At 42.5% G+C, this 15,334-nt stretch overlaps 2 long non-coding RNA genes across 3 annotated transcripts in view; one reads left to right on the top strand and one right to left on the bottom strand.

The window, feature by feature from the left end:
• LOC308578894 overlaps window positions 1-15,334 on the bottom strand; it is a 55,254-nt gene that overhangs the window by 16,285 nt on the left and 23,635 nt on the right. The gene's annotated exons all lie outside the window — the stretch shown is intronic.
• LOC308578905 lies at window positions 1,447-9,863 on the top strand. Its single transcript, XR_014004201.1, has 3 exons — window positions 1,447-1,555; window positions 4,661-4,834; window positions 9,697-9,863. It is a non-coding gene; the product is annotated as an uncharacterized lncRNA (long non-coding RNA).

Genomic DNA, 15,334 nt, shown 5'->3' on the forward strand with positions numbered 1-15,334 from the left:
AAGCAGCTTACAACCATATTCAAAATCACAACAATATTACTGTATATAACAATCATAACATTTATAGCAAGAAGTACTGGTCATGATGGCTGTATGAAAGGTTTGTGCATGGACCTCAAGATTTGCCTAGAATTTGGATCTATTACTGAGTCATTCTGTGTTCTCTCTGCTTCAATCTGGGTTCCCATTTCCAAGTCGCTCTGTATAGAACAACGCTTTCTATTCACTACAGTGCAGAATCTAAAAATAGCTTTAACCACTTTCCCCCTTTGGGTTCAAGTGGATGAAATTTGCAGGAGGAGGAGCCCTTCCACAGTGGATTAAGCCAGCAAAATTGCATGCAGATAACATCTAAAGGTTTACATGCGGATCACTTTTACAGTTGTTTTAAAACAGAGGAAAAGTGTATAATTTTTTTCATTTTCTGCCAGAATTAGGTGCAGTTTGTAGGCATGGTCATCCTTATGAATCTGCTCGGCCATTGTGTATACAGGATGTTTGATTAGTTGGCCTTTGGCTGTTAGATCCAGCAGTGCTTTTCTTAGAAATTCTCTTGACGAAATGGGGATGCTATTTAAAGCCAATGCTACAAGATGAGCCTTCACAGCCAATCTTGCCAGAGAGGGAGAGAGATATAACTCTCTCTTTTTTTCAGAAGCCAGCATACTGATTGAATCCCCACCCCATATTCAGCCTAAATTAAACACTTTTCTCTTTTCAGGGCTGCTCCAAACTTTATTGAAGAGGGATTAGGCGTAGAAAGCCTTAAGATAAAGTGTATTCTTTCAAAATTAATTTAAAATATTGAAACAGAGCGCTCCAACTTTTTTGTTCCATAATTTTAATTTATACGGTTAAATTATTATTTTTAAATAATTATCAATGGATTATGCTCTGACCAAAACAAAACACTACCCTGCACATTTCACCCTTAGATTGTTATTTTGTGACCCTGGTTCCCTCTTGGCAGATTTGCTTAGGAATTAATAAATAAATGGATTAGCAGTGTATGTTTACTCAGAATCTAGTTCCATTGTTGTTATATGGGGCTTATTCCCAGGTTAGTGGATATATGTTCAAACACACACACACACAAATGTCTCTTATAACTCAACCATCGGCCTTTTTCCTGGTATGTATCGGGGCAGGGAAAGAGAATTTACATTCTGCTGTGGTTACTTGTATTGCATGCAGCATTCTTTAATTTAGAGAGAAAACTGGATTTCCACGGCTGCACTCACACCGGTGCCATTATGAAATGCTATAACTTAGCAAACACTATGCATAACTTACTACAGATCAAGGCCTTTCATCTTGTAGATTGCAATCCAAATCATGCTGTAAGTGTGTTTGTCATTCCCCACAGAAGCAGTTCATTCTATTCTGGGGGAAACAGAAGGGGAGGGGGGAGGAAAACCCTGCCATTTTCTGAGCCACATACTGAATTTTGCATGGCTTTCTTTGCAGAAGTGCTCACACGGTTCGTTAAGGAGAGACTATAGTACTGGGGAGGGCCCGGAGCTCTGCAACTGAGAACCTGCTTTGCGTGCATAAGGTTTGTCTAATCTATGGAATCATTGGTTAAAAGGATGCCTTGTAGACAGGGCCGAAAAAGTCCTGGCAGTGTAGGATTTTTCTATCATAGATTTTTATTGATTTTCATACAATTTAACAAATTCAATTCAGTTTCCATACTGTAGTCCCTTAGCATTTTGACTTCCCATCCTCACTTCCATGATGTTTCTGTTCAAATCATTTTATCTACTGCCTTAGATAGAATACTTATTTCTGTAACATATATTCTCCATTACATTTTTTTTTAATTCTCATTTCCAGTCCTGCCTGCAATTTGGTTTAGTTATACTATAATATTTTCTTAGGTAATCCGAAAAGCGTCTCCACTCTTCCACTAACCTTTCAATTTTTTCATCTCTTATTTTTGCCATCAATTTCATCATCTCCATATAGTCCAGTGTTTCCCAAAGTGGGTGACCTTGCAACCAGTCGAGGAGATAAGACTAACTGCGGCAGTTTCCTCTTTCTGAGAACTTCTGGAGAACTCAATAGACAGGAGGAGAGTGAGAGCAAAACAAGACTTAATTGCTTCTGCTTGGCACTGTCCCTAGCTCCACCTCCTTTTTGGGGTTCCTGCCTTCCACCCTACCAGTCCCAGTGGATACCAGACACCAATGGAATCTGGCGACCTGCTGCTAGTCAGAACCAAAATCATGAAGTAAACAGACCAATAGTACTTGGTAGCGTCATGCAGACATCCAGTGAATGTTTCTGTGGGAGGGTGAGGACAGAATTGTGGCCAGTTCCCCTGATTTCCACATGATCAATATGCACATTATATACACATAGGTTCTCTCTGTAAAATCTGCAAAAGACAGGGTCCCCAATGGTACATTATTCAGTTCAGCAAGATGGAAATTAAAGTGGTGATGGAGGAACCACTCCCAATTCCTGCCCACAAATTCACCGAATCTCTGCACAAGGCTACTAAAAGGCAGTACTGTGTCACACTGGGGGACAGGGGGTGGGCAGGATTCCCTAGTCCTGTGCCCCTGAAGGACCAGGTTTGCAGCCTGGGAGTCATTTTGGACTCACAGCTGTCCATGGAGGCACAGGTCAATTCAATATCCAGGGCAGCTGTCTACCAGCTCCACCTGGTATGCAGACTGAGACCCTACCTGCCCACGGACTGTCTCGCCAGAGTGGTGCATGCTCTGGTTATCTCCCACTTGGACTACTGCAATGTGCTCTACGTGGGGCTACCTTTGAAGGTGACCCGGAAACTGCAACTAATCCAGAATGCGGCAGCTAGACTGGTTACTGGGAGTGGCCGCCAAAACCATATAACACCGGTTCTGAAAGACCTACATTGGGTCCCAGTACATTTCCAGGCACAGTTCAAAGTTTTGGTGCTGACCTTTAAAGCCCTAAACGGCCTTGGCCCAGTATACCTGAAGGAGCATCTCCACCCCCATCGTTCTGCCCGGACACTGAGGTCCAGCGCCAAGGGCCTTCTGGTGGTTCCCTCGCTGCAAGAAGCAAAGCTACAGGGAACCAGGCACAGGGCCTTCTCGGTAGTGGTGCCCGCCCTGTGGAACGCCCTCCTATCAGATGTCAAAGAGATAAACAACTACCTGACATTTAGAAGACATCTGAAGGCAGCCCTGTTTAGGGAAGTTTTTATTGTGTGACATTTTAATGTATTTTTAACCTTTGTTGGAAGCCGCCCAGAGTGGCTGGGAAAACCCAGCCAGATGGGCAGGGTACAAATAATAAATTATTATTATTATTATTATTATTATTATTATTATTATTATTATTATTATTATCTAAAAAATAACATCATCAGAAGAGGAGACTCAATCGTACAGGGCCCCTCTTGCATTACAGTATGTACCCTGCAGCCATGGAGGAGAATCCTATCACAGATCCCAGTAGCTTGTTGTGGAGTCTCTTAAGGTATTGCCCTTAGGATTTAGCCCATTTGAATGCTCTGCCCTCCAGAGTCCTGAACCCTCTTGCTCCAGACTCTCCACAGTCAAACCTGGTTTTCTAAAGCAGCAGTGGTAACAGAAAGCCTGAAGTGAAGCCCAAACCAAAAGATGCAGCACTTGACTCATAGCCTGAATTCTGCCCTGGAGGAGAAATCATGAATCTCTAGATCTAAGCTAGGATGGAATAGGAGTGCCTTTCACACTGAATGGATATCACTGGTGATGCATCTCTATGGATGCTTGGCTGGACAGTTCCTGTGCCGTCTCAGCAATCTACTGGCCTCAGCTGTAGATAGGGAATCTGAGTCTTTCAGCCCCAACACTGACGGTGATTAGACAGACACCTTGATAAGTTCAGTCTCGGTGGTGTTGCTCTCTAGTAAATGAAGTACTCCCATCAATTTTGCTACCATCTTCCTTTGTCAGAGGAGAATAAGCACAGTAAACAAGTTTCTGCAGGATAAGAAAGGACCCACTTTAACAGCAGCAGCGAAGAACAAAAATTAATGCAAGAAACTCATACAGCATATGTCATTGTCCAGTCTTGGCACCAAATTTCCTTGAACAAATTTCAGCTAAGCATGCCGACTGATAAATCCATAAGCATAAAGTGTAAATCTCTCACTCCAAGAGCCTATCTCCCCTAACACCACCCTGTTTATTGCCTATGTACTGCAGTTGCTGCACAACACTGTACCCACTTAGCATAACAATTCCATATTTCAAATCCAACTGCAGGTAACACTAATTACAAGAGAATGTTGTTTGGCATCTGCATTGAATGTATTTGTAAGCCTAACACAGAATTATCCATGAATGTTAAAAGATCTGTTGCTTATTAATGAGTGCAACACCCGTTCTATTCAATATTTTTGGACATGTTTTGGTCCAGCTTTCAAAAACTGAATATATCAGTCTTACAAATGCTGGCTCTGCTGCTACAGATGTTGTCAGCCAACAGAACTGGGAGGGCATCGGGGTGGGGGTGGGGGATAGAGGGAAGTTGCTGGCAAAAGCGGAATATTTTTTTATTGTAAAACTGTGCAGAAAAATGATGAATTGTCTTTGTGATATGTACACAGGAAGGAGGAGGGCAAATGCTTTTGGCAGCCAAGTTAGATCTCGTTTTCTCCTCTTTTCTCTGCTAATAGATGCGAAATGGCTTGTGCCATTGTCCAGTCTTTTGAGGATAAGATGACTGCACTGTCAGATTTTTATCCCCCACTGATGACTCCTTTTTCTAAAGTGGGAATACGGAGAACAAACTTCCCTTCAGATCTCTGTCGGTGGAGTAAGGCTCATGTATTCCCCAAGGATGGACTCAGGTAGCATTAAAACCATAAGCCCCTTGCTTTCTAGATATGGGATGGACCTTGAGGGGATTGAAGGATACACACAGGTGTAGGAAGTAGGTCAAATGGATGAAATATTTGATCATAGAACTGGAAGGGATCATGGAGGTCATGTAGTCCAACCCCCTGCTAAATGCAGGATCTGCAAATGGGATGAAACTACAGCCGGTTTGGGAAACCTTTGGTGCTCTAGATGCTGCTGAACTATAACTCCCATCCTTACCAACCATCTCCCACACCTGAACCACAGCATGCCTGACAGACACCCACCCATTATCCTTGACCATTGGCCATGCTTGCTGGGACTTATAGTACTTGCAGTCACACAACATCTGGAGGGCCACAAGGTGCCCGATCCCAGATTTAGATAACACCATGTATATATTTACTTTGGAAATGTTCTGAGGACCATGTAAAGCACCCTATAGATCAAAGAATGTGCCATTCTTCTCTGTGCCTCTTTGTCCACACCAGGCACTCTGGCGGCAGACACCCTGCTGCGTGCGTAGCTCCCTGCTCCCAGGTGAATCAGGAGCAGCCCCAGGGCAGGAGCAGCCAAGGGGCCAACCAGTGCGGCAGTAGGCCAATGTGTATGGTGGCAGGGCCAAGCATGGTGCAAGAAGCATGTGGCTCGCTATCCTGAGACGCCAAAGGGGGCAGGCAGAGAGAGGGGGATGTATAGGCAGGGAAGGGCCCCCAACAGATGCATGTGCTGCATGTTGCTGCCAGAAAAGGGAGCCACCTCCCTCCCAACCTCATGGCACGTTTGGGACCACTGCAGCCCAGTTGTGCCCTTCAGAATTTCTGCCTGGGGTGATGTCCCCTACTGCCTCCCCATGCTACGCCTCTGCAGTCAACCAAAATACCAGGAAAACCAATCAAAGAACTGGACAACTTGGATGATAGATCTCTGAATGACTGTTGGCAACAACAGGTAAAAAGGAACTCTAGTTGGAGAGGGGGGAATTGGAGAGGGCTGGTGCCCTTATGTTTGTGAACTTCACTGAATGCTAAATGGATTATCTCTCAACAGCAAGTCAGAATTCCATGGCATGTAGGACACTCTGTCTTCATTGGGCTGTTCTTGATATTCCCCCACCCCGCTAAAGATTTTTGTACTTTTGAAAATCTTGAGGTTGCCCTAAGATGGCTGATACCTCCCTCATGTTTATGGGTGATGCCATTCTGGCTACATAAGGAATGGCACTCACAGCCTAGACATCAGAGACAGATAGATAGGTGATAAACAGAGCTCATATTTAAAGCCTCGTGAGATCCATCAGTGAGAATCCAGGATATATGACATCACACCAGAACAAATGGTTGTTCTGCAAGGATATATGGCTACAATATCTTTTGACACAGTCTCCCGAACTACTTATGAGTGGAGACTGCATAGAGTAACACCTGGTTGCTAACACACAATTGTTGCTCAATAAAGCAGTAGTGAGTCTAGTATGAGCAGTAATGACACAGAAGAAATAGAAGAAATGGCAAGTTTACCTGAACGCTTCTATCTGGCTGTCAAAAGAAGAAAAAAATCTGAAAAGGAGCTGTGATGTTTATAGCATTCACTGTCTGTGATGTTAGCTGTAGAAGCAGCAATGAGAGGAAGAAAGTGGTGTGAAAATACAGATACAAGGGAATGTTTACAGCAGATTTTTTTCTCCAACACAAAATAAGGGCCAAAATAATATCTGAAATAAGAGCACTGCCTGTTGTATGAAGACAGCTCGTCTTCCTTATGCTCCCTGATCGCACTCTTAACCCCTTAGAAGGCCCAGGAGTGAGTTGGTTTGTATTTGAGGTCGGATGTGGGTGGGGAAAGGCATTTCTTTGCAAAAGAAGGGAAGAAATTACACAGAGATGCCAGGCATTAAAAAAATTATTGAGCCAATTACAGCACTACTTAGTACAAAAAGAAAGAGGGAAGGAGCAAAATGGACAAAATTAATCATGGATGCATTTGACCCACAATGCTTGTAATGAGTATTTAAACACTCCTTTTGAGAAGAACAGGGGAGGGAGAGAAACAAGCAAAAAAAATAAAATAAAACACAACTCCACAAAAAACTGGTTATACTAAAAAGCCAATTCTGGAACTTGAATTATTATTTCATTTTCTGTAATTAATTTTGGCCTAGAAGAGACATTAAATACTGCTTCACAACCTAAATACATTGTTTGGGAGAGCTCAGAATGGAGACATTATTTCCCAGTTATTCTTTTTCATTCCGACTCGACACAGATATTTATTTACTTATTTATCCTAAAGCAATAGGTATATAGAGAAAAAAGATAAGTATGGGAGGGGGACTCTTCCCACTTCTGGTCGGAGGCTCCCACTAGCACAGGGAATGGGAAAATTGCCCCTGCCTTACAGGACTCCTGATCTGAGTTCTCTGGCTCCTTATATCAGAATCAGCACATCACATATTCAGGCACATGGTGCTAATTGGAGAGATTTTGTCCTGAATATACAGTGGTACCTTGGCTTACATATGCTTCAGGTTACAGACTCCTTTGCTTCAGGATGAGAACAGAAATCGTGCAGCGGTGGCGCAGCGGTAGCAGGAGGCCCCATTAGCTAAAGTGGTACTTCAGGTTAAGAACAGTTTCAGGTTAAGAACGGACCTCCAGAACAAATTAAGTTCTTAACCCGAGATACCACTGTAATTTCATTCTGATCTCTGCACTAAAGGGGATTTTAGAAATGCGTATCTGTTTATCAACAAAATATTTCCAACTGAGGAGTTTAGAAACCTCTGTGTCCTCAGTGCTAAAATAGATGTTACTTTCATAGTGTGATTAGGTAAAGGTGAAGGACCCCTGGACGGTTAAGTCCAGTTAAAGGCAACTCTGGGGTGTGGCACTCATCTCATTTTTCAGGCTGAGAGAGATGGTGTTTGTCCACAGACAGCTTTCCAGGTCATGTGGCCAGCATGACTATACGACTTTTGGCACAACAGGACACCATGACAGAAGCCAGAGTGCACCAAAACATTGTTTACCTTCTTGCCACAGCAGTATCTATTTATCTACTTGCACTGGTGTGCTTTCGAACTGCTGGGTTGGCAGAAGTAGGGACAGAGGAACGGGAGCTCACCCCGTCGTACAGATTCAAACTGCTAACCTTCCAATCAGCAAGCCCAAAAGGCTCAGTGGTTTAGACCACATCGCTACAGCAAGTATATCAAGAGATGCTTTTAGTAGCACAAGAGGTGGGTGCAACTTTCAATGGAACTATATCACGGGGGGGGGAGGGGTGTTAACCCTTCCTTTCTCCAGCTGGGGCATTTGGGTGCTGGGAGATTGGGAAGAGCCTGGACCATTTAAGAAATAGAACCTTTGACTGAGTGCTCCAAGAACTAGGGCTGAGCCAAGAAATTTTGGAGCTTGAGGCAAAAGGCAAGATGGCATTTTCCCTCCACCATTCCATAATGCTGAAGCTTATTGAACTGGCAGTTGAATCTTACTTTAACTCTGGTTATGAGACAATGCCCAAACAACTGCCTAGCTTAGGTGGTGTTTGGTAAGCAGAACAGCCTACATAGCTCTGACTTCCAACACAGGTGAATGACTTAGGAAGGATGGCTGGGGTAGGAAGTGAACTTCTGCTACTTAATGTATCCACAAACCTGCTTCCTGAGGCAGCAACTTCCCTCTAGTCTTGACTATAGTACCTCAAGGACTGCCTCTGCCCCATATGAACCAACCTGGAGCCTGTGATCATCTGAGGCCCTTCTTAATGTACCTTCCCTCCACAAGAGGGGTATTTACAATGCAGTCAAACCAACAATGCAAGGATATTTTATAAGTTGTGTGTCCTTGTTTCTCAATTTGATCCTTTTACATGGTTTTGTATGTTTTGTGGAATTTTATGTATTGTGATTTGCTGTTATTTTTCTTGATTATACAGTGGTGACTCGCAAGACGAAATTAATCCGTTCCGCGAGTCTCTTCGTCTTGCGGTTTTTTCATCTTGCGAAGCACGGCTATTAGCGGCTTAGCGGCTATTAGCGGCTATTAACGGCTTAGCGGCTTTAAGAAAAAGGAAACAAACTCGCAAGACATTTCGTCTTGCGAAGCAAGCCCATAGGGAAATTCGTCTTTCGTCTTGCGCGTTTTTCGTCTTGCGAGGAATTCGTCTTGCGAGGTACCACTGTAGATTAGTCATTCTTTATTGTAATCGATAAGTGTAATCTGTTTAATTATTATTTGCTCTTGTTTAACTTTACTATTTACCAATAGATTTTAATAGATTATTGAATATTGCTTTATTTGATATAAGTTTATTTTAAAGTTATTGTGACCTTTTTATACTGGATCAGATTGTTACTATTAATGTGTGATGTTTTATTGTGTTTTTATGTGTGTTGGAAGCTCCCTGGAGTGGCTGGGGCAACCAAACCAGATGGGCGGTGGATAAACTATTATTATTATTATTATTATTATTATTATTATTATTATTATTATTATTATTATTATTATTATTTCTAGGTAGGCACATGATAGGAGCAGAATCTCACATAGCTTCCCTGTAAGAGTGCTAGAGAGAACTCTGAGAGACACTCCCACTGTGCCCTGATGGGCGAGGGTGTAGCCATATAAAATCTCCTCACCTGTCTGGGCACTTCCTCTTTGCTCTTTCACCTCATGTACAACATATGCTAAGTCTAAGCCACAGCTCTGACTCCATTTTAGACTCCATACTAGACCAAAGTATGTCTTTGTAACTGGATTACCATTTTAAGCCTGCCTGAACAACGCTGCTATTATCTGTTACTCTTCAAAAAGTATTCTGAGTGAGTAAATGTTATATTTTCCCTTTCAAGGGTTGCCATATTTCAAAGAGCAAAAAAGAGGACACATTTGCCGACTTCTACTTTTAGCTATGGATTGCTATGACAACTCTCATTTTACATACCCATGAAAAAGAGTATGCGTCCTGGAAAAAGAGGACAGATGGCAACCCATAGAGGACATAAACTTTACAGAAGGCACTGAGTTAACAAATATATATGAGGGGGTACTTAGCGCAATAAGGGGGGGGACCTCTGGGAATGGTTGCTGCACATGTTCTGCTGAAAAGAGAGAAATTAACCCCCTAAAATGTGGGTACATGCACACCTCTCTGTATTGCAGCTATGAGTCTTTGCCGAGGGTATTATTAACTTGTACCATGTCCTGTGTGCAGGAGAAAAGTGACAAACTGGATACTTGCGATCAGCATTAAAATTCTGGGTGGCTGTTAAAGTGTTTTGGAGACAGAGAGTGAGACAGAGAAAATATACTTTACAGGATATGAAACAGCTGCCCTTCAGCTGGTGTCCCTCACAGATTGCATCTATCGCTTACAGATTTCACAGATTACATTTGTGATGCATGTTACCCTGGGAAGTCAATCTGACCAGACAACACGAGAGGCTTAAATTCAGCCCAACTTTATTCTGTCTGGTTTTATAGAACCTAAGTGAAATATTGCCACTAACTGGCAAAAAAAAAAGGTTTTCCCATGACCCAGTGATAGAAAAATGATTGAGAACTCTCAGCTTCTTGATACGATGTTGTCAACCTCCTCTGAACAGTTAATCAAACTTTTAATTGGGGAGGGGGGCAAACAATTCACTCACTGCTTGAAAGTACACATGAGATTGCCACATTCAGCTGTTTTATAAAGGAGCTCTAGGAAGAATGCTGATGGGGTGGTGACAAAATTCAGTTCACATTTAAAGGCGACCCTAGCTAATTAACATTTTCCAAAACAGTAAATGAGCCAAAGCATAGTCAGCCAATGAAATTTACATAGCTACAAATTTTGCAATGCAGTTCTCCAGCCAAGTAAAAGATATACTAGGGTAAAGTGTGCATATAAATGTATGTATTAATGAAAAGAACATACAAAAATGCATTATATTAGGTGACACAGGGCTCTGTCCCTGCTCTCTCCGTTCGCCAACCCCCTCTGCTAACTCTCCACCCTTTACATCTCGAACAAAAAACTGGCAGCACCATTCATGACCAGCAACCTCCCACAGCACCAGTCACCCCCATAGTGCCCATCTGTCCCTCACCTGACATCACAGTAACATCAGGTGATGCTTCCCTTTGTAGCCCCAATTGCTGGGACTTCAAAGTGAGACATGGGGCTTTTAAACTGTGCTTTGTAAACACCCTCCCAAGGAGATGTTTACAAAGAGCTTTCAAACTTCACTGCAGGTTGGATTGGGGGAACTGGATGCCCATCAGCAAACCAACCGTGCCTGAATGGAGCTGGGGGAGGCACTCCTCTCCCCGCTGCAGGCTGGGTGAAAGATCTTCCCAATCCACTGGACAAAGTTTCTCCCCACCCCTCGCCAGGTAAGTTTCATGGCTAGGGAGGGGCAAGCACTTTGGCCAGCAGGTTGCTAAACTGCTGGGTCAAGATCTCCTCAGCCATCCATTAAGGCGGTGAAGGTTATCACATAGCAGGGAGACATGTGGAAATGCAGAAAAGTGAACATGATTGGGGGGAAAGAGAAACAAAGACCACCACCACTCCCCCTCTGCACCATACATTTAAAGTGCTATACAGTGGTACCTCGGGTTACATACGCTTCAGGTTACAGACTCTGCTAACCCAGAAATATTACCTCGGGTTAAGACCTTTGCTACAGGATGAGAACAGAAATTGTGCTCTGGCGGTGCAGCAGCAGCGGGAGGCCCCATTAACTATAGTGGTGCTTCAGGTTAAGAACAGTTTCAGGTTAAGAACGGACCTCCGGAACGAATCAAATACTTAACCCGAGGTACCACTGTAATACCACTTTAAACCGTCATGGATTCCCACAAAGAATCCTGAGAGCTATAGTTTGTTAAGTATTCTCTAAGGATTCTTAAAGGTAAAGGGACACCTGACCGTTAAGTCCAGTTACAGACAACTCTGAGGTTGCAGCACTAATCTAGCTTTACTGGCCATGGGAGCTGGCGTTTGTCTGCAGACAGTTTTCATGTCATGTGGCTAGCATGACTAAGCTGTTTCTGACGAACCAGAGCAGTGCACGGAAATGGCGTTTACCTTCCCGCCGGAGTGGTACCTATCTATCTACTTGCACTTTGATGTGCTTTCGAACTGCTAGGTCGGCAGGAGCTGGGACCGAACAATGGGAGCTCACCCCGTCACGGGGATTCAAACCGCCAACCTTCTGAACAGCAAGCCCTAGGCTCTGTGGTTTAGACCACAGTGCCACCTAAGGACTCTTAAAGATAAAGGTCCAGTCCTGACCGTTAGGTCCAGTCCTGACCGTTAGGTCCAGTCGTGACCGACTTTGGGGTTGCAGCACTCATCTCGCTTTATTGGCCGAGGGAGCCAGCGTATAGCTTCCGGGTCATGTGGCCAGCATGACTAAGCCGCTTCTGGTGAACCAGAGCAGTGCAAGGAAACGCCATTTACCTTCCCCCCAAAGCGGTACCTATTTCATTCCCAGAGTTCCCTGTGAAGAGAGACTGATTGCGCTGTGAGGGGAATAGGGGTCTCCTGACAGTTCCCAGAACCCTTAACAAACCACAACCCCCTGGAATCTTTGGGGAAAGCCATGGCTAATACGATGCTGTTTTAAGTGTATAGTGCAGATGGGGCCTTAATCTTTGTTCAACACCTATGCAATGTTAAGTGCTTTTTGTGGGATGTAATCCACTGGGAGCAGTCAAATACAACATTTCTTTTTTGCTAGAGTGGGCATGCAAGGGAATGTTTAGTCCAGCCAGTTGAAACTTCCTGTTCCTCCTGGCCTGGACCATCCTCCCTTGCTTCTGAATAAGACTGTGGTTTCTTTATTCTTTTAGGAGGGATTTAAAAGGGGATCTTACCAGGAACATACAATTCAATCTGAGGGAGATTGAACTGCATAACAGTAAGAGGTTCTAACGAGTCTGCAACAAGCTTTCTGCTCTGTAAAGGGGAATGCACTCTGCTAAGTAAAGGAACTTGCTAGTGCAAGTTAGGAAGGATATTAATAAACAATATATCCTCTCCTGCCACCCTGAACAGTCCCACACTTTTATAAATAAATAAGAACATTCCTCAGAACCACAAAATAGCAACTGCTCAGTTAAGTATTCCAATCCCCACCCACTCATGAATCTCACTGGGTAACCTTGAGCCAGTCAAGTCACTCTCAGCATAACCTGCCTCACAGGGTTTCTGCGGGCATAAAAGGAGGAGGAGAGAATAGTTTGTAATGGTGAGCACCTTAGAGGAAAAAGGTAGTGTATAAAAGTAGTAAATAAAATGAAAAATATATAAAAATATGACTTGTTATGACATTTGTCATCTACATATTGACAGTCTGTGCACTAGCATTTGTATAACAGGAAAGGGGTCGGAGAGCAGCATATGTAGCATTTGCAAAGTTCAAAAGAAAGAAATACCTTTCTGTATGCATTTGCAAAGTTCGCTTTGTGAGTTAACTGTGATCCAGCTCAGTGACATGAAGGCTTTGAAAGATTTAAAAGAGAAAGATGTATCATACCAATATAACCACTTTCTCTCTGCACAACAGAACACAATTATGAAACAGCAATGAGCAAGTGATGGAAAGATAAGTAGCAATTAGGTTTCCCTTGCTTGTGACTCTGAAACCTTATGTTCCTCACTTCCTGGAACCAATAGGTATAGCAGGACTAATTGGATTCTCCCCCCTCCCCCAATGAGCCTTTAAACTCTTGCTGACAATAAACCTCTACTGTCTGCCTATATGGTGTGATCATCAGACTTTTGAGTGGCAGAGGGTGGGGTGGGATAGGGAGAAAATAATAAATAAATAAAAATAAAATAAATAAAAAATAATTTTTTTAAAAAATAAATCCTATTTTAAAATTACTCTCTCAGATGCAATAAAGGAACAATGCAGTCCATCAACGCATAATGGAGACACTTTGCAATTTCTCTGCCGTAATCAAACCAATAGGAAGAAAATATCTTGAAGTGCACTATGTAGTATCGGGAGGGAAATGGAAAGCAAACAACAAATTAGAAAGACAGAGCTTTGGAATGGAAGTTACTTTGGGTCAAAGTGAATAAGGATGTAAAAATGAAAACAGGTTTTAAAATATGCTTGCTGTTTTCATAGATCAAACTGAATACTAAAGGACAAACAGTGCCAAACAAAAAGGAAAGCAAATTTATACAAAGGATAGGAAGGAACGGTAAGAAATTAGATTCAGCTATGGTGTTGGTTCCATGTAGTATCAGGGTGAGTTTACCCATTCAGCATATAGCTACATTTCTGCAGCCAATTACCTGGCTTTCTGGGGGACACCTGTGGCTTTTGTTTAAAAATATAGGAGTATTCACATTCAATGCATGTTCTATGTACACAGTAGCTGACTTGTATAAGTCACCAAGTGTACACTTTCAAACACACAAACAATTGTTTCACACAAGCTCTTGTGCATGTGTAGGAATGGCAAGTGCCTATGTTCAATGTAATGTGTGCACAAGCTAGGAATAGGGGATGAATATGGTTCCCTTTGCTTTTAAAGGCGAATCTACTTAATTTGCACTTTCCAAAGATATGCATGAACTGAGAAAGTCATCCTTCAGAATCTACACTTCTTCAAATCCTCCAGCCAAGCAATGGATACAAAAATGCATTTACTGCGGGCGGGGATGTGCAAAATATACATTTATTTGTGAAAGCAGCATACAAAAATATTCTTCAAAAATGTGTATATTGGGGGAAATTGCATATACACATATATACATATGAAGTATTGATAATATTAAATGGTATATATGAAGTGCTAGCAGGAGAAAGGGGTTGAGCTTTGTTTCAAAACTTTCTCATATCCATGTTTTAAAAAACACATATTTCTCCCTTATTTTATAGCTCAGGTGTTCCCCCCCCCCCCATGCGCATTCTTGGGATGATGGAAGAAATGTATTGGGCTTTTGTTTTTGATAGTGAATTCTTATTGTCTGGGATTATATGGCTCCCCTTAATTTTACACCTGGGTAGAGAGCAGATCAAGGAGGTCAACTAAATGATTGGTTCAACACTCAGATATATAGGCCATAACTCTGCTTGCTCCCAGACACAATTTTTGTAAACTTAGGTCATCTAAAAAAGCCACAACAACCCAAAGATGATAATAACCCCAACACAAACAGCAATGCCATCAGACATCTTGCAACCAAAATGTTATGCTAGGCTAAGCAGATAATTCAGGTGCTAGCTCTTGGAATCTATTTCAATAAAACCACTTTTAAGTTTCATTTAGAGTTGATTTTGCTTGTGCTGGAGTCTGTTCCAAATTGTTTTTAGAGATAGCCAATATAAATTGCCCTAGACTTACAACAGATATAATAATCTCTTTCTTAACTTTGGTTAATTGATTTCAGTTTGTTCAGTAAAGAAATCATGCAACTTTTTAATGTTATCTTTTTGTTTCCTCGGCTTCCTGTCGCATGATTTCTGATCTTCCCGTGACCAG

The sequence above is a fragment of the Podarcis bocagei genome (assembly GCF_964188305.1).
Source record: "Podarcis bocagei genome assembly, chromosome: Z".
NCBI classification, from domain to species: domain Eukaryota; kingdom Metazoa; phylum Chordata; class Lepidosauria; order Squamata; family Lacertidae; genus Podarcis; species Podarcis bocagei.